The sequence below is a fragment of the Poeciliopsis prolifica genome, unplaced genomic scaffold (assembly GCF_027474105.1).
Source record: "Poeciliopsis prolifica strain line A6 unplaced genomic scaffold, Auburn_PproV2 SCAFFOLD020, whole genome shotgun sequence".
NCBI classification, from domain to species: Eukaryota; Metazoa; Chordata; class Actinopteri; order Cyprinodontiformes; family Poeciliidae; genus Poeciliopsis; species Poeciliopsis prolifica.
Genome location: NW_026562395.1, coordinates 8,473,338 through 8,500,584, shown reverse-complemented (window position 1 = coordinate 8,500,584; position 27,247 = coordinate 8,473,338). Strand labels below are relative to the sequence as shown.

Below are 27,247 nucleotides of genomic sequence, written 5' to 3'. Positions count from 1 at the left end.
CTGGTAACACAAGCATGTGTAAACATTTCTAACCCCCCAAAAAAACGTCTGAAAAAAAGCTAAGACTGTACCACAAAAGAGTCAAGAAAACAACACACAGAATAATAATATGAAAACATAACCTTTCAGATAAACTCATAAGTAAATGAACTTAGATAATTTCCCTAACAGTTTCAATGTTTTTAGACCTCACAAGGCTTGAAGCCTCTATTCTTTTGTATTTAAATTGCTAGATGAGACTGTTCAGAACTGAGTGAGTGAACCATTTATTTGTGCTGATGAAATAGCACAAACTATTTTGCTCTTGAGGTAAAGAGTAAGTGCCCTGCGACAGACTGGTGACCTGTCCAGGGTGAACCCCGCCTCTCGCCCGGAACGCAGCTGGAGATAGACACCAGCACCTCCCGACCCCGTTAGGGAGAAGGGTGCTCAGAAAATAGATGGATGGATGGTAAAGAATAAGATTGTATGAGACAACACTCTTGAAGATGTCATGGGTGAGACATACCAGGTGGGCAAACATCAAAGTTTCGTATAGAACCAAACACAGACCTGAACCATCCCTGGTATTTCTGCCATGCCTTTCCTTTCCAGCTGTTTAGTGGCAGATCTGTCCGTTTCTGTGGTCCTTTGAGGTCCACAAACTGCTGATTCAGCACCTTGAAATTCAGGTTGAGTTAACAGGCAATATCTGAATTTTTTGTAAAACTCCCAATACAATGAAAGCCTATGGTTGTCTCCAGCAAAAAAGTGCTGTTCACCTGTAGCACTTTCAAATTATCAGGAGTTCTGAACATTTTTTGTCATGGCCAAATTCCTTAAAATCCTTCTACTCCAATGAAACTGGAGCATTCAACCCGGCATGGGAGGAATATAGAAGTGCATAGCCAAAATCTTGTGCTTGTTTTCTGCACAACAAAGTGTGTGGGCTACTTCAAATGCATTTTGGTATAAAAGCACTCAGTCTCAGTCATTGATAACACTCTGACCGAGAACATCTGATATTCAAACATCAGGATCATATCTTATATGTATTGATGACTTTATGATGACAAAATGACATCATAAAGATCTTTGTGATGTGGAAATGTGCAATGCAAATATTGATTGATTGATTGATTGATTGATTGAGTGTGAGAAGAATGAAACAGAATATTAGATTATTGCCAATATGAGGTACTCATGAGTCACATGCTTTCTAGGCTCAGCACAAGCCATCACCCTGTTCTTTGTCCAGAAACAAAGCTGACCATCTTTTCCAACTTTTCTTTCTCACTCTGGAGCATCTTTGCGCATCCTCTGACTATCCTCCTCCTCCTTGAAGAACACGCCCCAGCAGCCTCCAGCCTCCAGCACACAGCAGCAGCAGCAGCAGCAGTGAATCTCAGCTCCGCCGCCGTGTCGCACCTGGAGGGCGATCCGGTCCGACTGGACTTCCCGAACAACTTCTGTCGGAGTTCCGAGGACCTTCGGAGAAAGCAAAGACAACAGAGCCAGGAGGAAACGCTCTCTGCCTCCTTGCCAGTGGTTTTCTTTTGGGCTCCTTTCTGACATCCCGAACTGACTTTTCATCTCCACATCTGTCCTCCAATCCGCTCCCGACCTGCGGGGAGCCGCGGCGGTCCGGGTGCTCGGTCTGGACGGGAAGAACAGCCGCACGGTCCGGGAAAGGATGCCGCACAGGTAAGGAGAGACTCCGACATTTAACCCCGGAGTTAGCGGGGAAATGTGTGTAAGAAGGCGGTTCGGCTTGTTCTGGGTCACTTCTGAAGAAATCTGCAACGTCAGTGCTGAGAATAAAAGAAGCAGGTTAAGGGTCCGGGTGAAGTTGAGTTGAAGAATGCTCCAGTGGAGACAGTGGCCCTCACAGCCTTCACTTCTGTTTGGGCTCCATGACAGCTGGAGCAGTTCTGAACATTGAAAAGTTGAGTTTAACCTTCCTCTGACTCAGAGCCATCAGTCCCACCTGAGATGGGTCTATTGTTGTCTCAGAGGACAGGCATATCATCTTCACCTCTCCTCTGGTATAGTCAAATCTGGAGCAGAGAGGGACAGCAGAGGCAGGTGTGCAGGGATAGAAGGTGATTTTTATTTAGCTTTGGTTTCATAAAGACAAATAACCAGTTATTTGAATGAAAAGAACCAACAAGCAGGAACCTGGTCTGCACATGTGCAGTGATACGTTGGACTGCTGAATGTTTGATCAATCACACACTCCAAAATGCGGTCCTATGGTCATGATGACTGATCAGCCTGATGCCTCTGCATGCTGTGTCTTCTGTGTACATCAGTACTCAACAAACACCGTTCAGAGATAAGTACAAATGTTTGTTCTGCAGCACAGTTCTATTGGAAAATGAAACAGCACAGAGGCTGACGGGAGGCTCTGAGAGTTTCCTTCAAAATAAGCACTATAGCATCAGAAAGTTGAGAGTAGGTGAGAAAAAAAAAAGCAAAAATAAAAAGATATATATTTTTATAATAATTAAAAAATATATATTTAATTAATCATAAAATCTAATATATTTTCAATTATTAATATAAAACCTAAATGTATAAAAAATAATTTGAAATGTTATTTGCCATGCTCACCTGTCAAAGTGGGAAGATTTCTGAAACCAAAAGACAGGAGGGAGTCCATGAAAGAAACAAATGAATTTAATAGTTATTAGTCTTTGATCCAAAGCTGCTGTCAGTAGAATTTTTTCAGTCCTGATTTAAACCAACACTTTGTGTATATCTCAGGTTTTCAGGGAGTTTGTTTCAGAGCTGAGGAGCAAAGAAACTAAATGTTGCCAGACTTTGTTTAGATCTGGTTCTGGAAACTCTGAAGAGCTGAGGCATCAACATGGTTCATACATGACAGAAATGGATTTCAGACCCTTTAGTTCTTTATAATTCTGATGTTTATAAGGAACTTAAAAAAGACCAGTTACAGGCCTGCACTTACAAATGATTCTTTCATGCCTGTTTTAGAAATCATTTAATCTCCATAGCAACCACTCAGCTGTGCAAAACACCTAGTTGGACCTAGCTCCGCCTTCAAGGTGCAGCTCCTCCTTGAAGCTGCAACTTCCAGCTTCGGCTTCACAGGCTGGGCCCTTGCCACTCAGGGAGGGGGTGGAGCACAACTCACATTATACGAGTTCAGACTTTATCAACAATATATTTATTTACTCTGAGGGAATGAAGAACTGAATCTATGATGAAGTTCTGTATATACTTATAGAATATTCACTAAACCAGACGCCCTCCTATCCTGACTCATCAGCTTCTTCAAACTACCCACACCAGGTGGAACTGCACATCTGCTGGGCTCATTATGTGAACTACTTCTCAGTGAAACTCTGGTAAACGTTAAATGGTTGACAGAGGAACCATGTTGGGTGACGAGTTTCAGAAAGATAAGAAGTTTTGAAAAGACAGAGGCCAATTTTTAAGGCATTAAATTGCAAAATCAAATTTCTTTAAAGCCATATTTGATAATCAAAGGATTTTTATTACAAGTGCATATAAAATTGTTCGTTGAGTGTGCTATAAAATGACACTATTTGCCTTGAAAATACACAATACTCTCCCTTAGTTCTGGGCCTTAGTTCTGTGTCGATCAGTGGATCCTCAGTCCTGTTTGTTCATATCGTCACCTTCCTAAAATAATTGTCATTTGTTTTCGCCCAAAGTGATTTCGGCAAAAACAAAACTTCTACCAAAAAAAACACTGACTTCTTCCATTATTCTAGGAAGCTGGAACATGTGCTACATGTGGGACCCCTGCCCTGACCGCCCTTCCTCCTGTCCATGACATCATAATGACATTTAAATCTAAAATATCACTAAAATACAGAACTTCATCACAGATTCAAGTCTTCATTGCCTCAGAGTAAATAAACATATTGTTGTTGAAGTCTGAACTCATAAAGTTCTGCCAGAGGTCTGAATGAAGGTTGTGATGACACAGAGGTCCCTGCAGCTCGGACATCCCATTCTTCATAGTGACTGTTGTTGGCGCTTCTGCAGCCCTTGGTTGTAGGGCAGTTCTATAAACTCTGTCCTGTAACCGTCTGAGCTACAGCCAACAGGGCAGCTCACATCCTGCACCGCTCCACAGGCTGGGAAACAGAGAGGACGGGGACAGGGTGAGAGGTAGTGTTTTTCAAAGTGGGGGGGTCCAGCTGGGAGGCCACAGGGGGCTGTGGTGACCTCAGGAAGGTGAAGGGAAGATGATAAAAAGAAAATGCAAAAATAAATAAAAATGTGAATTCCATCAAATCTTAAATTTTTCACCATAAATTTTGTTTTCTCTTACTGAATCCCTTTTTAATATAAAATATAAGTTTAAATAATTGATTTAAATGTTTTTTCTGATGCTCCTGATCTGACTGGCTGTCAGTCAGATTGATCAAGTTGCTTTGCTCCATAATTTAGCAAAGCAAACTTTATGACAAGAAAGAGACCAAAAGAAGGAGCGCCGCTGTGAAGGACTCTGCTGCAAAACAATGTGGGAATATAATAATATTTGATGTGATTAGTATAAAATATTTAATATTTTCTTATTAGCAAAAGGGGGATTGTAATAAAAAATTGTGTGGTCTGGTAATATAATTTTAACAAGACTTTTTTGTGGTCAAAAATTATAAAGCTTTGCACCACATGGCACCCATGGCCATCTAAAATCAGATGGTGTGAGGCAGCATTTATGCTAAATAAATGTAATAATTATTCAACAGTGAATAAAGAACATCCTAAAAGGTGATGTGTCTTTACATATTTTTGTCAATGTATGCAGTGAGAGGTGGTGAGGAAGATGTTGAAATGAGGAAAGTGATGATTTAATGATGGATGGCACACAAATAATCCAAAAGTCCAGGCAGCACAGAATGAGCTGAAGGCTAAGGCTCATGACTGGTAACTATCAAAAACACAGACTTGACAGAAGACTAGCCACAACAAGGCGGATAAGACAAGGACCCGACGAGGAAACAGGGAACACAGGTGGGAACGATCAAGGAGTAGACAGGACAACACCGAGACTCAATAGAAACCTAAAATAAACATAAAGAAAAGTCAAACCCTCACAATTTTGTTGCATTGTCTGTGTGCCAGAGGTCAATTCTCTGAGGAACCATGACATGAGGTAGAGATAGGAGTCTGATTCCTGCTCGGTGTGAACACCGTTCCCGGTTTTGAAATGTTAAATAAGTGCCAAACTCCACCCACTGGGCCGCCTTGACCTTGGCTACCTGCTCCTGCTGCCTGTAAGAATCATCACATATCAGAGTTCGGCCCCGCAGCTTGCTATGTCATCACTCTACTCTCCCAATGGCCGACTTACTGTGTCCAATTTACAAAGACGTGTTTGGGTCACTGCAGCGTGGATTAATTTCTGCCCCAGCCAGCGATTATGAAGGCAGGATGGGACAAGGGGAGAGAATGGAGGGGTGAAATCTGACGAGGGTGCAGAAATTTGTCAGCTCTCAGCACTGATACCCTCATCCCAGTCATCTTCTAATGGATGGTGATATATGACTAAGGTGACCATATTCATTATTCCCACAGTCGTCCTCTTTGTTTTCCCCAGCATTGCTCCTTCCCAGGTCTGATCAAGTGTTCCGTTTTGCGGCAGAAATGATATGAGGAGGTGTGTGCTGCCGTAACATTTGAAGGACAGCATGTTGCAGAGCCTTCCAAAACAATATCATAACCCAAATCCATTAGCCATATGGGTTCCATTGACCAGATTTGCTTGATGCAATTTGGGCATCATCCCACTGCAGAGCCATGGTGCAAGGCTGGGATTCATTTCATTAGCTGCTGTTTTTATCCCCTCCTTCTAGAGCATTTCACACCCACTGCCAAGGACAGCTTCCACTTTAGATCTGCTCTAATGCAACGACAACAGAACTGCTAATGGGAGTGGTTACATAACACATTGTTTTACTTTAATAGCATGACCTCATTGACACACATCTCCCCCCCAAAAATGAGTAAAATTATTTAAAATGTTGACAAAACGTATTTGAATAAGTAAGATCTCATAGGGAAAGTGGACAGAATATTTTTTAGTTTTGATATGTTCTCACTAAAACAGAATATATCATCCCATTTTTAAAGTAATTTAACTGCCTCCCTGGAGATGTCTTAGCACCATTTAGGTCTGGAATGTTGTTGTATCAACCTTCCAGACCTCTCAGGTCTTCTGATTCAGGGTATGCAGAGCAGAACCAGAACCAGAAGACCTGAGAGATCTGGAAAATGGAGAAGCAGATTCAGCTTCTATTCTCCACAAATCTAGAACAAACTCCCAGAAACACAGAATTCCTTTAAATCCCGACTTAAAACCCATCTGTTTATAGTTTAGTAGTAAATGCATTTCATGCATAATTGCTTGATTATTTTGATATTTGACAAATTGTAATGTTTATGGCTTGTTTCACAACTGATGCCTGTATGATGTATATATGATGTACAGCACTTTGAACTGCCTCGTTGAAAATGTGCTTTACAAATAATGTTGACTTAACATAAGGAGATCCATGATGAGACTCAACACTGATATCAGGTCAGCCACTCAGCAGGAACAGATGCTGGAACCACAATTCAAAAAACAGAATACCATCAGGAAATCTTGCAGAACCTATGAGATGCTCCCAAATATGATCACGTGCTCATATACATAGTATGTGTAAATATAATGGAAAACCACACATTCTCCTTTTGAATAACAGTGCATTAGCAGAGAGGCATTCTTTAGAAGAGCAAATGGAGTCAAACTGTTGGCTGATGATGTTAATGAATGCTCTGGGCAAACATTACAAGCTGGAGGTGACATTATGGGAGAATACATTCTCACAAGAACAAGCTCTGGAATTTGTAATTGTGATTATAATTAGAATATGTGAGGTAATTATTGCTCTACTTAAATAAAGTAACTGATTAACTGCAGGGATGTGTGTGTATGTGTGTGTGCCAGTGATTGGGTCTGTGTGTTTGTGTGTTGTGACCGGGAAAACAACTTGCAGCGTTGTGTTTTCTGTCTGGTTTTATTGTTGTTTTGTGTATTTTGTGACTAGCTTTCTCTACAATCTGGTACTGAGTTTCAAATGGTGACATTTATGTTTGACTTGTTCACTGTCCCTTTTGAAATAAAGTTCATCATCTTTATTTTCTGTGGTCCTGCAACCAAATCAGCTCAGGGGGGAGAATTCTGCAGCTCTGCTGTGAAATGTTTTCACTGGCTAAATATTTAATCATGTTTTTTCTTTCCTTGTTGGGACTTTAAAAAAGTAAAGCAATGCTTTGTTTCAGATCGCTGTGTGTTGTTTCTCATCTCAGTGTGAGGAGCAGCAGAAAATGCTGTGTGTAGGGAGAACAGGTGTGATCTGATGCAAAGAGCTCCCAGATTTCTAACATGAAGTAACGTGTTTTTATGTGTTTATGACATCAGTACAATATGCATAAAAAAGCTAATAGGAAGCAGGTGAATGATGCACAATAACTACATGATTTATTTCTGAAGAATTGTGATGCTCATCAACTTTTGATGTTCTCTGACTCATTTGGAACCAGAGCATGTTGGTGTGATCAGGTCACTGGTTCTTTACACAGTGAGTGGAGAATATTGTGGCTAAGGTTAATATGGTTGGTCTCTAGAATGCTTCCATCCTAAAGCCTTCTGATTAAAGTTTTGTATAGATCCATATTTACTAGCCCCGCTGTGTTGGCTTTGAATTGACCTCTGAGCACATAAATAATAGGAGCAGTTATACTCTTCTCTCTGAATGCCTGTCCACACCCACACACACACACACATGCCCACGCACCCACACACACACGCACACCAACTCTATTCTCATACAGTGATAGGCAGGAAGTGAACAACAGCTGTAGTCCAGGTGGAGGAAGTGTCTGGATAATAATAATACATCAAGCAGCTGGAGGTTGCCCCACTCCACCAGGGGCCACTCTGCGTTGTTTGGGTCTTATCAGTGACATCTGATCGAGTTTACATCATAACTTGACAAGATCACAGCTCGGCAGAAGTGCAGAGTTCTGATAAGCTGAAACATCTTATATTATTGCTGTGTTTACAGAAATCTCAGTCGTTCATTTAAGTTGCAATCAAAGCAAACAGCTTTGCGTTCTCACAGGCCAGAGCAGTTCACTTTACGACAGAACCGTGGAATGGTGAAACAGACACAGAATGCCTTCTCTCTTCCTGTGAGGTCGGAATGGTTATTTAGAAAATCATTGTCATAACCAGATGCTCAAAATCATGTTGTTGGTTTTATAAATACAGGACTTTAAAACTGTGTTTTTACTGCTTTACTGCTTTCATTTTTATAGCACCATTTGAGTAAGCAGTGTTACTTTAGGTGTTTTTATCTTTTGTTTAACATCTTCCAGCTGCAGTTTGTCACTTGTTGTAACCTCAGGCTGAGTTATGTTCAGACCTTCTGGGATGTGTCACTGAAAGGATCCGTCCTCTAATGCTGCTTTAATGGAGCAGGGCAGGAGCACTGTGCTTGGTAATCTAATCGTTTTTGTTTTTTTTTTGTTTTTGTTTAACAAGGTCAACTGCCCACTCCTCTATTTAGACTATAAACATTTCAACACATCAAAGTATTTTCCTCAGTTTCGATGTTCTGCATAAGCTGTCGACTCATTAAATCATCACTTCAGCAAAACTTTGAATGCACTTTTGAACCAGACATGCTCCAAAGTGTTTGCTCCTGATCAGCAAGATGCATCTGGTTAGTATCCATGTCAGAAAGGATATTCAGGAGGAACTTTTCTTAATATTATCACTTTATTTAGTTACCGCTGCATTGTAGTCTGTGCGTAAAAAAACATCCTTTGCATCTGCACCTATAGTCAGGAGAGTAAATTGTAATGTTTTCACTTCAGAAGACAAAACATTAGTTTTCTCTCCAAAACTTTGAACACTGAGAAAGCAGCAGATATTCTCTCTCTGGGATGTAAAGAGGTTCAATCCTCATGCAGACCAGATATGAACTGTACTTAACACCAAGATCTCATTGAGATAGAAACTGCATCAGTCGACAGACTGTCTACTGGAGGACGATCCACTCTGTGCCAAGTGTTGCATCAATTGCAGAAAGTTTAGAGTCACTCCTTTGAACTTTACTGGATTTCATCACTGTTCCAGGATTCACTCTGATTGAATTATTCTGCGTTTCTGCTACATCTTGTCATGCTTCAGACTCTGCCTGTGTAAGCCTTTCTTCACCACAGCCATGCTGTTTTGACAGGAAGGCTAAAATCTATCTGCTAGTGCAAATGTGCCAATAGATACAGTAATTAGGCAGCTTTAGCTGCTGTTGCATCATGGCTCTGTACATTCTCTGATAGCGTTAACCTTGTCGATGCTGCTTCTGGTAAAATGCAGCCATAAAATAGATTTAACGCTCAAAATTTAATAAGTTGCAAGGACATATTGCAGCTATTCCAAATGCAAAAATCATTTTTAATTATATTTGTTGCCAGAAGCGAATTCACTTCAAGTCATTTCAGTAGAGTTATGTCATCCTTAGTAAACATAAGTCTGGAGCATCACATTTTCTTTCCTCTGGAAGAATTCAAAGACAGTGAAAGATCTTAATATCTGACTTTTTGCACTCTCAGAATAATAATTCCCCATCTTAGCTTGTATGAAAAAAGTAGAAGAAAATGAAGGTTATTCCAACAAAAATTGGTTTAACTGATGAGCAAAAAATTACAGCAAATAAATGAGAAGATTTGCCTTCATGTTACCCAACCACCTGCGCCGTAGATGTCCTGTTGAACCAGTGACCGGGATGCAATGTTTAATTTTCTGCAGCTATTAGCTGCTATCAATTAGGGCTTTTATGGGGAGGTGCTGTCAGTTGCCCAGCAACCAATATGGTTGGCAGTCTATGGTATCCCCTGCAGGGCTGTGAATGGAGCGCTTGTGAGTATCGCCGCTCTGAACATTTAAAAGATTCAAAATCCCTCCAAAGCAGGGCAGAAACAATGAGCAAGAAATACTGTTCACACTGCAAGACTGAGCTTGGCATACAGCTTCTCCTCAGCTTCATGACTTAGTTTGAATTACATTAATACTCACAATGTTAAAACATAGCTTTGGAATTTGAAGGAAATTGTGAAAGTGTTGATTAGGTGGAAGAAGTGATTTACTGGTAGTGAGCTCACTGTTCCACAGCATCATAATTTACCTGCTGCCAGACATTTACAAGCTGCTTTAGATCGCTGTCCAATGAAAAAGTCTCTGTTAACAACTTGCTATATTTCTATGACATACAAGCTGTGATGTTATGATTGGACCATCAAAAAGCTTTACAGGTGCTGTTATCAAATGGAGCTGTTGACTCAGAGAAGTCAGAACCAGACCTCCATCTGAACCAGCAGGTCCCAATGGTGGAGAGCCATGGTAAAAAGAGAGAACATGCTCTTTATGTCTGGGAGTTTATATCCCAGGACATAAAATGATCTGGTCTTTCAACCTAACTCAGTTTAGTTCAGTTTATTTCTGTAGTTCCAATTTACAACAAATGTCATCTCGAGGCACTTTACAAAAAAAATATTTTTGATTCAATGAAAAATATACATTCTAACAATGTATGTTAGAATGTAACATACATTCAGCATACTGAGCTCAGTTAATCATTCAAAGATATTTAGACAGTTTGTATCTAAGGAAACCCAACAGATTGCGCATTCACTCCTCCTGGACCAGCTGGGGTCCACACTAGAAAATTGCTTGGGTTGTGTCGTTGGCTGTACAGCAATCCCTTACACCAGTGGTCCTAAAGTGGGTCCTGATGGGCCAGCATCCTGCATGTTTTAGTTCTCCAACAGCAACAACCTTTTCAGTATGACAATGTTCTTCTTAGGTCTTTTAATGAGCCATCGTTTGATCCAGGTGAGTTAAACCAGGGAGAGAACTAAAACTCTCCAGGACCCATTTTGGACACCACTGCCTTACACTCATGTTGAATGAAGTGACAGTGGAGAGAAATTGGAGAAGAATGGGAATGTTTTGTGGATGTCAGCTGATGAACTATGATTCAACTATGTCATTAATTTTTTGAAACAAAAATCAAACAAAAGAGGAAGAGCTATCTGTTCATTTCATGTTTTGGTTGTATTTACCCAGACTGCCCTGTGCTGTAGTCCACTTCCTGCTTTTGGAGCTGTCTCTGATCTTCTTGACATTCACATAATCTTTCGATCAGCACCAGAGTTCACTTCAACCAATGGAGGCAGAGGTATGTAGGCACACCAGAGTTTGGTTGCACTTTCACTCTTCCCCAAACGAACTGGACTTTCTACACAAACAAACTGGAGTTTGATTAAAGCTGGTATGGATGCTCCCAGTGACACCTGTCAACTGTTGAGACGTGCAGCAATGTCCAATATGGACCCTAAAATGGATTAAATATTGGAAGGAACTGATGGATGACGTATTGTCTGTGTCTGTATTTGTTGACTCTGAATGTAGTAATTAGAATTTTCTTCATGGATGTGAAAGCGTCTGCTCTGAGTTATGACCCTGCTTATCTGATGGAGCACTTAGTCTCCTGCTCTGCCTCGTTGTCAGGTATTCTTTACACTTGCGCTCAATCGATGGCTGTTGCCAAGTGTTAATGATGAGTCATACTATTAAATGTGATGACTTGCGGCCGCATTCTATTACCTCTTGTTTTCTGCTCCTGCAGACTTCTGTAATCAAAGTTTAAAGTAGAGGCTTTCTCAGACGCAGATTAGTGCCAGAACTCAATTATAAATGGCCTTTGCACACATACCACAGAAGAAGAAGTGTTCAGCCCGGTTTAAAAGTTTGAATGCCTTATTGGATCCTGTCCCCTGAGAAGATGAATGTTTTCTTTAAAGCGATGCTGAGATAAAATAGTGCTGTACAAGTGGCAGCATAATCATTTACAGTAATGAATCACCAGCTCCAGCCCCTTCACATACACATTGCTTTGGGCTTTTTTATGGACTCAGCTGGAAAAGTGTGACGCAGATCAAATTCAGAGGGCTCCAGCTGTACTGGGAGAGTTTTCTGCTCATTTGTTATACAGCGTGACAAAGCTAGATGTTACATTGTTGCGTAATATTAAGCCTCCTCACTCTGAGACTCATTCTTCAACTGTCAAGTGTGTAAAAAGAATTGCAAGCGACTTCATGATTTTATTCGCCTTTCATCATCTTCATGTCAAAGGTCAGTAGATCCTCTCAGATAGGCTGCCATGGGGGATAATAAAAGCGGCATGGAGCTATTTTGCTGCTCACCAGGGCCGTCCCTCATGCAACCTCACCCACTTTCATTTGATGCTGAATTATTCATCATCAGAGAAAATCAAAGAAGTCCACAACAATTGGTGCCGTCTGCCTGTTTTCTGGCCAGTGGTGTTCAGATGGATGTCTATCCTTTTGGATAGTCTAATTAAGGCTTTCTGACACCAAGTCATAATTTAATCATTTGACCAGACCAATGGCAACACTGTGCATGGAGGTGGAAAAAAAACACTGAAGTAATATAAGGTTTCTTATTTATGAGTGAAGAATTTTTTTTTCTTTTAACTTGTTTTCTCTCAGATAGTTTGTGATAGCTACAGGAATTCAGACCTGCTGTTTTGGTCTCTATTGAACATGTGAACAAGGTTTTCTCACACTGGAGACATTTCAGTAGCCGGCCTTCCAGTGTGATGAAGCCCCAGCTCCTCAGGTGAGACAGCATTTTCTGCATGTGGCCGATTGCATTCAGGTGAGCTCTCTAAAGGTCAAAGGAATTTAATACAGAATGTGTCAAAGACCACAGAGGCTGTAAAACTGAACAGTAGCAACAGGAACATCATATCCATATTAAAAAGCACTCAGCTGTAAAAGAGCTCACTGGTTTTATGTTTTCATTTATTGTTTTTTACTCATTAAGCTTTGTTATCAGTAATTATGAATTAGACATTTGGCTGCATTCCTCTGAAGGAACTCTTCTAGACTTTGACTCCAGCATGTCAGATAATGAGACATAAAAGGAAAATCATGGTTACATATGTACGTATGTGTACATGTGGATGTATGTATACAATTAAATGTAGAATGTAGCCAATGAAAGTTTTCATTCATACAGGTTCTACCATCTGAGATGAAATGTTCCAGATTCCCAGTGTGCAGCAGTAGAGATTTCAGCCCCATGACCCTCCAGAGAGGTGAGGCTGAGTAAAAAAATAGAGTCCAATTGGGTTTCTCTCTGTCAGCTGTTTAAAAAAACTAACTTCTCACTCAAGAATCCAAAGTAGTGATGTTTATAGTCCTTCATTCTGCCAGTGCCTCATTAGCAGGAACAACAGGGGGCATGGATGGTGAAGTCCTACAGATATGAAGGGATTAAAAAGTACAATCACTAAAAATATGACGAGATGAAAATTCTCTGTTTAGGTTTTTGCTTCTTTCAAAAGCTTGAACTCATCAGTGTTATAAGAAAGAAGTTCATTTAGATCTAAAGTCTACATTTAATGAAAATCTCTTTTTTGACTAAAAAAAACAAAGCAACATGTAATATGTTATTTAAAATGATATTTAAAATAGGTTCAACAAGAGGAGCTGCTTCAGTTTGCTAAAGAATAAAGTGAATTATTTTTTTATCAATTAATTATTAATCCACTGGTTATGGTTTAACAGATTACCCTGCAAATCCCAGTTAGGAAAAAAGAGAGTTCAGTCATGGGAAAAATTACATACATATCATATGTGAATTAATGCAAGCCAACCAAAACCAGAAGCAGTTTATTCTGATTTAATGTCAGACGTTAGAAATTAATTTGCTATGAAGTGACCCAGCTGACAGAACATCATTGAAGAGCAGCAGTTCAACATTTTAAAATAGGTTCAACAAGAGGAGCTGCTTCAGTTTGATTTGAGAAATGAATGAACTGGTCAGTTGCTCAACAGCTCTTTGTTGTTTTTCAAAGACTAAAGTGAACAGTAAAACATTCTTAACATTGAAAACTCTAGTCTACAGTGTTGGCATACTCTGTACAATTTGCCATTTACATTGTGACTCTATACAAACCTAAGGATGGTAAAGCAATGGGAGTTCAATGTTTTGGTCCAGTTTCCCCAAACTATCCATCCTGCTCTCTGCGTGAAGAAACTCCTTTTGGAAGTTGAACAGTTGGAGCTGTTTTCCACATAGAGGAAATTAGTGCACACAACTCCAATGTACAAAAAGTGGGAATAAAGTAATGTGAGCCTGTTTCTGAAGAACTGCAGCACTCCACATCTGTATACAAAGATTTGAGGGCAAAAATTTAGAATTGATGTTAAACTGTTTTCTTTGACTCACACTTTTATGTATTTACATGTGCTTACATTTTATGGAATACTGCATAATATTGTTGTGTGTCACAGATGTCACAATTCTGGCTTACATGTATGTTGATCTCCACATTAGTGTTGTTTCCATTACAAATGTGCGCAAATCTTTGTCTGTATTTTGCCAATGTCTAAAAAACACCATCTAAAATCACATGTGAATAGACTTGTTCACATGATAAGTCAATAGAAATCAGATAAAACAATTACTCATCATCTATCAGCCATCAGAATAGACATTAGTGTCTGACTAAGGCATGGAGGTATGAGCCCCTTACATAGCACATTATGTAATCAGCCTTTTTACAATATAATTATGAATTCAATATGTAGGAATGACACATAACATAACTTTTTATGAACTGAGAGCTCTGGTGGAGCCAGCTTTGCATTCTCTAAAAAAGCAAAACAACTTCCTGTCCTCTTCTTTGACATTTTCTCCTGTAGTAACATCCGGCTGTTGATCATGTGACTTGTCATGTGACTTGTGTGATGTGAAAAAGTGTTTAAACTGCAGTTTTATTTTGGCTGAAAAACAACCACAAAAACGTATGTCATGAAGTCTTGATGTCAAGCAGAGGCCGACGAAATGAGGCTGAGAAAAGAACAATGCAATCTTCGTCATGGAGCTGCAACAATGAGAACTGATTTCAAATGATTGCCTTTTATTATAGACCACAAGTGGCAAAGAAAGTCTTTTTTTAAAAAAATGTAAAACAACATTATATGTCCTATGCAACTTATCAGAAGTGATGGAAGAAACAGAAGGAAAATGTCTGCACCACGTAAAGATGAAGTCTTCTTCTCAAAAGCTCATATAAACACATCCAGAGTGTTTGTCACAGGATAGAAAGAGGTGGAAATGTGTTTCAAGTCAGAGTACAGGGCATCCTCTGGGACCTAACCTAGATGTTTTTATCTGCACTGATCTTCTCCCATGCCTGCTATATCACTGTGTCTGTGCTGTTGCTCTGATGACCTCAGGGAGGAAACAGAGGAAGAGGGTCGGCTTTGTAGTATCAAAGAAAAAAGGAAGTGTGCTAACCTCTGCTTCAATTTGTTTTTCCTCACATGCGGGAAAGTATTTACACATCAGCTCCAGATTGTTTGCCTGGATGCAGATCTCTGGAGCTCTGAGTTTTGCTCCAGATCATGTAACATCTTTGAAGCTGCAATTAAAGGACTGCAGGAAACATCAAGTTCTCATTCTTCACTGCTGTTCTGCTGACTCCCTCTTTCCAGCATTTTCTCACCTGCATAAAGAGCTGAAATGAGCCTCTGCTACGGTTTTGCACCTTCAGCATGCATGCCACACTTTATCACCTTGCTTTAATTCCCTGCAACACACATCACCAAACACACTTTCTCCTCCAATCATTATTAACGTGCCACAATGTTAATTCTTTCTCAAAAGGTAATCTTACATCAGAATGTGCACAGTTAAAATTAATGAATCTGGGGGATTTTATGATCCAACAAAGGGACTCATGAATCTTTGCAGCATATTTTATGAGCCGAGTGCTGCTCACCAAAACAGGAACTCAGCGGATTGGATCGGATAGCCAGGTTCTTCTGCTGATGCTCCACAGGCACAGCCAACACATTGTTATCCTCATATGTGCATATGACAGTGTATTAGGGCCATTGTAGATATAAAATAACCTCTCTGTGGTCCTACTGCCATGTGCAGAAATACACCGTTTGGTCACAAACAACCAATTACAGCCTGGAGGAGGGTCTTGCGTGTGTGCACTGCTCGCACCCTCTTGCGTACCTTTGCTATTCTACAGCTCCTTCACCTGCCATGAATGTTCAGGCTTGTTAGCTTAGCTGCAAATGACAGCGGCTAAGCTGTCATGAACTCGTACTGTTTGAGGGAGGGTGTGAGCAGCTCATACCCAGGCTTGACTGACAGCACTAAGACCCTCCCCTGACTCTGATTGGCTGTAGGAATTGCTGTTTTAGAAAATCAACCTTTCTAAAACACTATCAGTGTGAATAAAGACAACTGGAGAGGTTGAAATGACCTCTGTATTTTTTAAATTTTATTTCAGACAAAATGAAACAAACTGTTACAGTCCTTGTCTTTAACTTATGGCTTTCATCTGTTTTTGTGGTTTATAGTTATGTTTGAGTTTCTTATTGTTACCCAATAGGTCTTGAAATATTGTTTCATTAGTAATGATTTTAAGGTCTAACTGTATCCATTCATTCCTCTGTATGTAGCCTCGGTTTATTCTTTACTTGTATTTTTGTATTTATTTCCAGTAGATTATTTCTCAGGCTTTCCCTCTTCCCCCTTGTACAACAAAGACAAAGAAAAATGAGATGATGTTGTATGATAGAGAAAAAAATATCCATCCATCCATCCATCCATCCATCCATCCATCCAACCATCCATCCATCCATCCATCCATCCATCCATCCATCCATCCATCCATCCATCCATCCATCCATCCATCCATCCATCCATCCATCCATCCATCCATCCATCCATCCATCCATCCATCCATCCAACCAACCATCCAACCAACCATCCATCCATTTTCTAACACCCCTATTAGCTAAAGGCTAAAGAGAGGCGGGTTCATCCTGGACAGGTCACCAATCTGTCGCAAGGCAACACAGAGACAGACAGGACAAACAACCATGCACACACACACTCACACCTAGGGAGAATGTAGAGAGACCTAGTCATAAACATGGACTGTGGGAGGAAGCCAGAGTACCTGGAAAGAGCCACCCATGCACAGAGAGAACATGCTAACTCCATGCAGAAAGACCTCAGGCCAGGAATCGAACCAGGACCTTCTTGCTGCAAGATAACAGTGCTTACCAACTGCACCTCAGTGCAAGAGAAAAATAATAATAATAGTATAGTAATACCAATATTAGCAATAATAAATTGAAGCAAGCTCTTCATTTTGTTTTATGCTAAATTAAAGAGCTCACTTTCTGTAACATGTCCCAAAATAGGAAGTGAAAATTCTGATTTATTCAAAATATGATGGACAGTTTGATTGTTTACATTGGAATGAATCTCCATCATACTGTAACTGTTCATAATGTCACATGAAAAGGAAGAAGTCTTTTGTCAAATTGCTGATGTCTAAAACCACAAAACCTTGAGAGTAAAATCTGTGCTCATCACTGCCTCTCTCCATCCATGTTTGTTTCAGTCATTTTTAAACTTTACAAATGTCCTTGTGTCTCTTGGAAGGCACCACCAGTGAACAGTTCAGTGTTTTGGCCATCATTACAGATGAGGTGTGATAATTATAATGATCTTCAGCTCTTTACAAGAGTAATCTTGGAGTAGTTGTTGCTTTTTAACTGAGTCCAGAACCTAGGTTTCTCAGTGTGGGCAGATGAGTCCATTACTGAGACCAGTGTGATGCAAGATAAATACTGATGAGCTCCAGTCTGATGGCTCCAATGTTGTTGCATTAACCACTTTTCTATGTCCTTGGACTTTCTTTTAAATGTGACGTGTATGCTGGTGTGTGCCTTTCATATTAAATTTCAGACTCTCGTTGTTGTTAGCATCAGGGCTGCAGCCTTGAATGTCTGCCCTGCCTCTGCTGAACAGTCTCAAAGCGACAATGTGGCCAAACTCATTTTGTTTTGTGTCGAATTAACAAACTCTCAGTGGCTCGTCACATGTTGCATATCGGACAGCGACAGTGCCAGTGGTATGATCCTCCTCCTCTGCAGATCTGACTTCTGTTTAATGAGGCCGACACCTTCACGCTCCACTTAATGAACCCACCTGTGACTCTCCCAACGTGTGCAGCCTCAGCCTTCACGCGCTTCAGAGAAACGACTTCTACTGACTGTTGCTGTATCTGGATATGTCTGTCTGTTGTCTTTACCAGTTTATTGATATGAATGTTTGTGTAAAAGCCCACATACATCTTAGAGGTGGAAGGGATTTTACCTTTCTTCTCACTGTTAGCTGTTGGCAGTATGCAACCATGAACTTCTGTGTGTTTCACCACACTGACAAAAACCAAGCTAGCACTGGGAAAGCTGTGAAAGACAGCTGAGCTATGTATTATAATGTTTTAGTGCAGTACCAGTTTAGCTCTGTAACTTCCTCTCTTTACAAATAGTTTTTTGACCAGAATCTAATTTTGGCTTTAGATTACATTTTCTTTTCCTGAAACCACTCACTGAGCCGTACCTTTTCTAATCTAGAGTTTATACGTCTTGTCTAGTGGTACTAGATGACAGAAAGACGGATGGAGGCTTTCCATGTCTCATTATCTAAGATTGCTTCATATTTCTGCTTTATATGGGAAAATATTAAGGAGATTACAAGGATTCCAGCTTTTAGGCTGGTGTTTATAAAACCAATATATGTAATGACCAGAAATAAAGTTGAAGCTAAATCTCTCATAAACTGTTTCCATTCCATCCATCCATCCATCCATCCATCCATCCATCCATCCATCCATCCATCCATCCATCCATCCATCCATCCATCCATCCATCCATCCATCCATCCATCCATCCATCCATCCATCCATCCATCCATCCATCCATCCATCCATCCATCCATTTTCTAACACCCTTGTCCCCAGTGGGGTCAGAGGGTGCTGGTGCCTGTCTCCAGCTAACGTTCTGGGTGAGAGGCAGGGTCACCCTGGACAGGTTGCCAGTCTGTCGCAGGTTTCCGTTACAAATGTATGCAAATATTTAGACCTCCCTCCATGCCCCCCAAAAACCCACAATTGCAGTATTTCCATTTCAATTTCATTAAAATCACATGTGAATAAGTTTGGCCACATGACAAGTCATTAAAAATCACGGTAGATGTAAACAGTTAAATGAGATATATTCATAAGATGGTCATGGTCATCATGGTCATCTGAGACATATTGTGCAGCTCTTCTCTAAAGACATACTGATGATAAAAACCAAAGACTGACATTTGAGCAGAGCCATTTCTATTTGTTCTGATTTGGGAAAAACATTCTCCTGAAAGAGGCTAAAGACATTAGAATACATTGAATAAATACAGCTTGTACCCATCAGTACAGTTAGCAAGAACAGCAACAACCAACCCTCAAAGTAGGAAGAGCATTAACCCTCTCAGGCTCAAATTACTTGAAAAGACTGTTTAAGTTGTTGCAAATCTGCAACCCCTGCCTGGAGAGAGTTAAAACAGGAAGAGAATAGAGCATAAGAAAAATCAGCCTGAATTCCAGGTTTTATACAACATATAGAAAAAACATGCTGATGTGAAACAATAAAAAAATCCTCAAGACATTAATATCAAGGATTAAAAGAAGAAAAGAGGTGATGTTTTCCAATTCTGCATTTTTCTTGGTACAGAAGTCATTTGTTTAATTCTTCACAGGCATCATCCTGAATGAAATATTTAGCTTTATTTTACTCTTGATTGATAAATAATCTCTTCCTCTTGATCTTGAACAACACGCCCCACTTTTAAAGTCCAACCTGAACCTTTCTTAGCAGTTTTCTTCTTCTTAAGTTCTGCAGCTTCACATTAGAACGTAATGAGAACAGGCCAGCCAAAAGCAATGCTGCCTCAGATCAGGAGGATTGCAGTATATTTATGTAACTTTGTCATAATTTACAGTTAAATTTCTACAGTGTTTCAATTTCATCCCCCACAGCAGGCGTCCCAGTCAGATGGGGGAACATTGGTACCTGGACACATTGGTTCAACATTAGACTATAATTTTAGACAATCATTAGAAAGGTGTGGACTCTTAAACTGAATTAAGTTTGATACAAAAAGAGAAAGTATGTTAGGATATGTAGTTAAAAGAGTGTTTGCCAGAAGGAAGAGGAGTACACTGTCACATTTTGGTAAACTTACTCATTCTTTGAACAATTCAAACTATCTTATATTCCCCACTTTGTCCCCCATCCTCCAGCTTATTGGACAATCAGTTCAGACTATCAGATGTTATTGCACCTAGTCAGTGTGTAACATAAAGAATCATTGCAAAGCTCAGAATGGATGAGTTTAAAAGTTGACCAGTTGTTGCTGGAGCTCAGAGGAGACTGAGCTTTTTCTGACAGGAGTCTTCAGTATCTGCTGTTAAAACCTTTATTTACTGTAATTTTATGTCAATTTCATGCTGTTTCCATTTTATTTTAAATATTTTTTTTGTTTGTTTTTCATCTTAAAGCAATTTTACTTAATTTCTGTTCTCTCTTCTTGTTTACCATCATATTTATTATTGCTGTCTGGATTATTGTTGCTTTGAAAAGCACTTTGTTTCCTTTAAGGAGTTTTAAGAGGATTTAGTAATGCAGAGTTCCACCAGATGCTTGCTAATTGCTGCTGGCTAGTCTGAAGGAGCTGCATAGGGTGTTGCGGTTGAGTGTTTCTCTGGGAGGCAGAATCTTGCAAACTACAGCTTTGAGGAGGAGCTGCATCTCAAAAATCTCACCAAATGTTTAATGCAGCCGAATGGTTGCCATGGAGATGAAAGGATTTCTCAAAAATACATAAAAGAACCAAAGTAAACTCCAGGTATTTTTTGGTTGAGGGAATAACATTATCACATGATGTAAAGCTCAAAAAAGTTGATTTTGCATAATATTGCCTTTAAGAGGTTTTCTTCAAAAATGTCTGCTTGAGACGGTAAAACCTGAGTAAACTCTGAGCCCTGTGGCCGCAGCCTGAGGAGCCATGCTGACACCCAGGGGAGAGGCCAAGGTTTGTGCTGCGTGTGCAGCAGCTGCTGGAGGATCATGTTAGCCGATGGCATTGCTGAATCAGCCTCTCCAGCTGGATCTCACAGAGCTGAGCAGGTCGCTACACTCAGGCTGCAGTCACAGTGACGCTCTCTCTGTGGTGATCATGTGGCGATCGTCACATCGCTTTCTGTCAGGAAGCAGTTTATGCAGTCAGTTAAACGCCGGTCACCACAAACCCTCAGTGCATTCACAAAGCTGGACAAATACAGTTACAGTCTTTTGTCCATTCTTATTTGCAAAACACATATTTATGTGTCTGTGTCTGTGAACATTACTGAAGTGTTGCCAAAGGGCTTGAGTTTTAGCTAGGACACTGTTATAATGGCAGGTGTCTCCACACTACCTCAAGAACTGATCTAGATTTATCTTCATTCATCCTGTTAAGAACTAAAGAGAAATAACTTGATTTAGCTCGTTAATTCATTCCTCTGATCCCGGATTCTTGAGCCTCAATATGCGCAGGGAGAAAGAGCAATCATACGACATCAGACTTCAGATATCCAGAGTTTCTCCAGCTCAGAGAGGAAGACTCTCTCAACTGTTTTTGAGATCTGTGGTCAGTCCCAGTTGGGAACCTCTGCATATTGTTTATTACAATCATTCGCAGCAACAACATGTGATGAAATCAGGCTCTGGTTAGCTTGGTTGATTCCATGCCAGCAGATGGAAACGTTTCTATTCATTTTTTCTTATTGCATTTTAAAAGCTCTCTTAAGAATCTTTTCCATTCCTCCTTAGGGAAAGCAACATAATGCTGCCACTACCGTGTTTAACAGCAGCCTTGATCCTGATCTGTCTGCTGTGTTTCTTGGTCTTCCTGATGTCATTTTCTCCTTTGAGATAATTGAAGAACATCACATTAATAATAAGTATCATTCAGCGACATCTTTATCAATACTCTGTACTCTGTAGTAAGAAAACTGCTCCAACTCTGACAAACCTGAGCTCTTCTAATGTTTTTGTTCTAATAAGCAGTGTATGCAGGAGCTTCAACTCTCCGTCATCCATCCTGTCAGCAGTTTCTTCAGGATGCACCCTGGGCAAGAAGATAAATTATAAATCAATCTGTGAATGTGTGACAGGGCTGCTATATGTGGTACAGGACGAATGGATGAAAACTAGCCCAAGTTATGAGGAACGGTTTATGAAATGTTTTAATTCTCTGCTGTAACTAAAACCATGTTGCCCACGGATTGATGTGCTGATGAAAAACAACCAGAACTCATTTATATTTCTTCTAACTCTTTCATGTGGTTTTGCTTTGGATTTAGAGGGAGGTTCCTGCTCACAACAACATTCTACAATCTTTTTTCTTCTTCAGTTCAGTCATTTTATAAGCTTTCTTTTATTTTATCGCTGCATGCTGATACGCCCAGGCTTATTTTTGCCAGTTGGTTGACTTCCTGTAGACATGCTAAACGTAAAATAATCCTTGTTCTGGGTAAATGAAATAGAACCTTTACAGCACGTTGCATTTATTTACTTATATATTGATGGAATTCTGTTTATGCAAAACACATCCTCATATTTCTTTTGTCATTGTTCATCTTCAGAGAAATTTGCCTGTGGATTTTAACCCAAAAATAAATTTGCTGCATTGTTCTTTGGTTTTATCTTCCAGAAAACAATGCTAACGTTGTAAATGATTTAAATATGAACTCTTGTGTGAACAAAACAAACCAATTTTATAACATCCTTATTTTCAAACTGTCATGACGATGTCAGCGTCCTCATGCACACTAATGTAACCTATGGAGGGCGGCAGGTTATGAAAACTGGAAGGAAAATGGAAACCGTCGAGTTCAAGGCAGAAAGGTGAAAAAACATCTTGAATGTCCAGTAGTCACTAAAACGGTTGGTGAAATAAAATCCAAGAAAATCAAGAGCAGAACTCTGAGCTGTTTAATGGAGAAACGGTGAAGAGAAGTCAAGGGGTGGAGACTGGATAAAAAAACCATTTTTCTCTGATGTTGGAGAAAAATGAAAGCAACAGTCTGTGAAAATAAACCTGGTGACATTGCAGAAGCTCATTGAAACAATGCTGCCATAATCAAAGCTAAAGGAGAGTCAGTAAGTCCTTATGGCCAGACAGTGTGGTCAGCAAAATCCTTTCATACTTATGAATTATTGTTTCTGCTGCTTCATACCTCTCCCATTGTTGAGCTAATCCTCCTGTACATGTCCTTCAAGCAGTTAGGAAATATTGGTAGTGATTAGCTTCTGGATCCTACAGAGCACAACATCTCTGGTTGTGCTCTGTCTTATTTTGCACAGATGCAGCAATAGGGAACTTTCCACTCTGTTATTTATTCATTTATTTTTGCTTAAATCAATAATCAGTGGTATAATTCTTGTGGATGTTGTTTTTTATAGGTTACATTCTTAATGTAGTACCTGAACCCAATTAGACTGAGTGTACTTTCCTGCATTCAGGACTATATGATCTGGTGAATAAAAGTGGGTGAAACATTGAAACACATTTGGGTTGTTTATTCAAAAACATAGAGCGTTGGATTTCCATAGTTATTGTCGTCCCAGCAGGAAGTGAACAGAGCTGTCCTCCTGCCGGGCCTCTTGAGGATTCAGTATTTCTTTGCATGCAGCGGGCCGGCTCAGCTGCTGGAGCAGATCCTGTTTCACGTTCACTGACTGGATGTTCATTTGCCTGTGCTGATGCGATTTACTCTGAGCCTCCTGCTGTGCCTCGCATTATTTGTCAACACAGCCAGCCATTACCTATTAATGACTTCTTCATGCTTTATTAAAGGCACCGTCACGTCACCTCATCTGGGACTTTGCAGAGAGCAGGGAAATGCTGAAAGCTCCGATTGTTTATGTCTCATTTTCTCCTGGTTTTGCTCTCAGGATGTGACAAAGAAACTCTTGGTTGGATCAGACATGAAAGGATGGAACTGCTCTCCATCAGCAGTGTTTGATGTGAGCCGAATGTCACAGAGGAGGCCACTGAGGTGTGGGTTTCAGATCAGCTGGAAAGCACATATCAAAAACTTATGATTCCTCTTCGCAGGGTTGACCCGATGAATGGTGGATAAACACTTATTCATAACACCAGAAAGCGTTTTTTTGTATTTGTAAGTTTTTGTATCAAATTCAGAAAATCTGGTGCTGGTCTGGTACTTTAACTTTATAGTCCCACAAATAGCTTCAGATTACCAAAGACATTTTAAAACTAGTTTCATCTAACCTCACATAACTGTTACATTATTGTGCTTAATTCTCCATTGATTAAAATACATTTCTGCTTTCTTATTACTTTTGATGTTCTCTGTTAAAATAGTCATGCTTGTATGCATAAACTCAGATTTACAGTCTGATTGTCTCCAATCATCTCCAGCATGATGATTGGCCTGGGTTGTGTTAACAGGGCAATCATCTCCTCTCTATATGATGAAAGTTCTAGTTGTTCCACCCAATACTCTCCATTTCATTTTTAAACAATAATTAGTTTTCAGAATAAAACCAAACACCAAATCCATGCCAGCTGAAACACTGTCTTTACAGCTCTGTGTTCCCCAAACTCCACTGGGCATCTGGCATGAAACAATCTAATCCTAAGGAAAATACAGATCAAAACCTACCTGAGTAAATACGAACAGACTTGGCCCTGTGTGAGAATATGATTGTTATGATTGCTTTATTGACTACTAAAATTAATTACATTTTATTATGTTCTAAAACCTAAAAAAATAGAAAGTTCAGAACTGATGAAGATTTGTTTGTTTTATTCAATAAATAAAGTAAACTTGAGCAGCGCCTGGATAGATGGACAAAGCAACAATATAATATGTCAATGCATGTGTTTAACACACATGATAAAAATCTCAAAAAAAATATGTTTTGCACAGCAAACCCCTTCTTACAATGAATACATCATGCTCAGATCTAAAGAAAATGAAGAGTCTTTGAGTCTTATTTGATTTGAAATGAGATGACAAAGTCATTTCCAAAGCTTTGGGGTCTCCAGTGAGTCGATATTTAATAGAAAGCATAGAACAGTGGGGAACATTCAGGAGATATGATTTAAGTACGTATTTCTGCTAATATGTGTCACAGTGCAAAGGTTCTGTGAGTCAACTGTGAGTCAACTGAGATCCTTAATGAGGTTTCAGGGACAGACGTTCACCAACAGTTTCAGGATTTTCTCATGTGGTGCTTTTGTTACATTTATGTGTCTCTCCTACAATTAACAGTCCAACTGTATGCAGTCATGCCTCAGGCTCTGGTTTAGGAGACACTTATCAAACTCTAGATGTGCACATCTCTGGTTGTGCTCTGTTTGACAGCTATCAGAGCAGCTGCATATGTCGCTAAGCAACAGCTGGGTGGGAGAGTAACAGGCACAATCTCCTCAATGACTTTACTGTTATAGACAAAATAAAGAAACAGCAGTGTTTAAGTCTAATCATCTAAAATAATATGTGACACAGTTCTGCAGTGAATTTTTTTCCAATCACTTTGGTGCATTTGTCACTATTGCAATTTGCTCAACAGCTCAAAACAATTAGAACAAGTTGATAAGCTGCATAGCTTATAGCATGTGGTTGATTGAAGAAACCCACTGGTTGTATTCATTGTTCTGCCACTTTTTCTTCTAAGTAGGTTTACAATTCTTCTTATTTAGAGTGTTAATGTTTCTTATATTTTGAGGTAAATGTTTAATAAACTCCATCCTTAACAAGGACAGTATGTCTCCTAGATTGAAGGAGTTCTAGGAGTTGTTGTAGGGGATTGATTCCCCTCAGAGATGAGGCATGTTTCTAAAAGCTTCCTCAGACACACTGAAGCTCAGATTAGGAAGAACATCCTGACTCCATTTATTTGTCTTCTTGTCAAAGAAAAATGGGTAAACTCCAAACTACTAGCTTCCTTGTTTTGATGAGCCTAACTGGGTATAAATGTCAGGGAAGAGGAACCTGACAGAATGATGTCACACAGGAAGCAGTGCAGTGGTACATCCAGTCTCCCGCTGGAGCTGGGTAATTACGTGGGCAGGCAAACTCCCTTATCTCTAATGAACACTTGCAGTCCCTTTAAAAAGCTTCCACAAAGGTCCTGGCAAAGAACATGGCTGCTTGGAGACGGCCCAGGGTTGCCGCTAACAGTCATCCAGGTTCTTTTTCAGGTGTTCACAAACACTGATGGCTTTCTAGGCTTTTCTCCTTGAGCAGACGCCTGAAGAAAAAAATAAAAAATGTTCTTTCTTGAAGCACAAATATAAGACACAAAAGTCAACTCAATATAAGAAACTGTGTGAAAACTGGCCAATCAGAACAGAAGCACAGTTTTACCTTTTGGTAAATAAATATGGTATAAATGGACCCAAACATCTGACAATCCTCAGCAATAGATTATAAAAACATAAACAGAATGAACTGGATATAAATCCCAAAGTTTATGGAGCCGATGTGACAGACCATAAGGGACAAATGGTGATTGAACAACCAACACTCAAAGCCTTAATTCAGCAGTTATCACTTTATGAAATATAATGATGTTGTACTCAATAGAAGGATGAGATTTGAGCATCTAGATTCAATGTGGCGGTCACCACATTTGACTGCAAACACATTTTCTTTCATCTCTTTAAATGGCAGTTTTAGCAAACAGAGTTTCCTTTTTGAAGAGAAACACCAACCTTGCTTGTTTTCAACAAGAACGCTGATTCTGAGGGCTTGATATTTTCTGTTTTCAGGTCACTTATATGAATAGATTACTGAAGTCATTGATTACGATGACTATAATCATCATTCATAATCTTTGTGTTTGATGTTTGGAGCCAGATTCCTTCCCTGCTCCAGCTGCCAACCACCAGATATCATTAAAACCATCCTGATTTTTGTAAGTGGAAGAAGAAACACAAAATTAACACACATCTCTTTGAATCAGACCGTAGGCTTTGTCAGTCACTAAGTAGATTAAAGCAGTATTGATTACTGAGTTCATTTGCTGTCACATTCTAATTATTCTTGTCCTTACATGGAGCTCTGCTCATTTCCTGAAGCTCAAACTTTGAGTTTAACCTGCAATCAAAATTCCTGAGAACGAACCGTAAGTAAAGCAACAAGAAAAAACATCCGTCTGCAAAAGACATCAGCCGAGGTCATTAGCATGA

At 39.8% G+C, this 27,247-nt stretch overlaps 1 protein-coding gene across 1 annotated transcript in view; it reads left to right on the top strand.

Moving 5' to 3' along the window:
• The first annotated feature begins 1,389 nt into the window (after nt 1-1,389).
• LOC129369250 (heparan sulfate glucosamine 3-O-sulfotransferase 5) overlaps nt 1,390-27,247 on the top strand; it is a 62,990-nt gene continuing 37,132 nt past the window's right edge. Inside the window, exon 1 of the mRNA XM_055044665.1 lies at nt 1,390-1,683. The gene's annotated coding sequence lies outside the window, so the exon portion shown is untranslated. The remainder of the gene's footprint in view (nt 1,684-27,247) is intronic.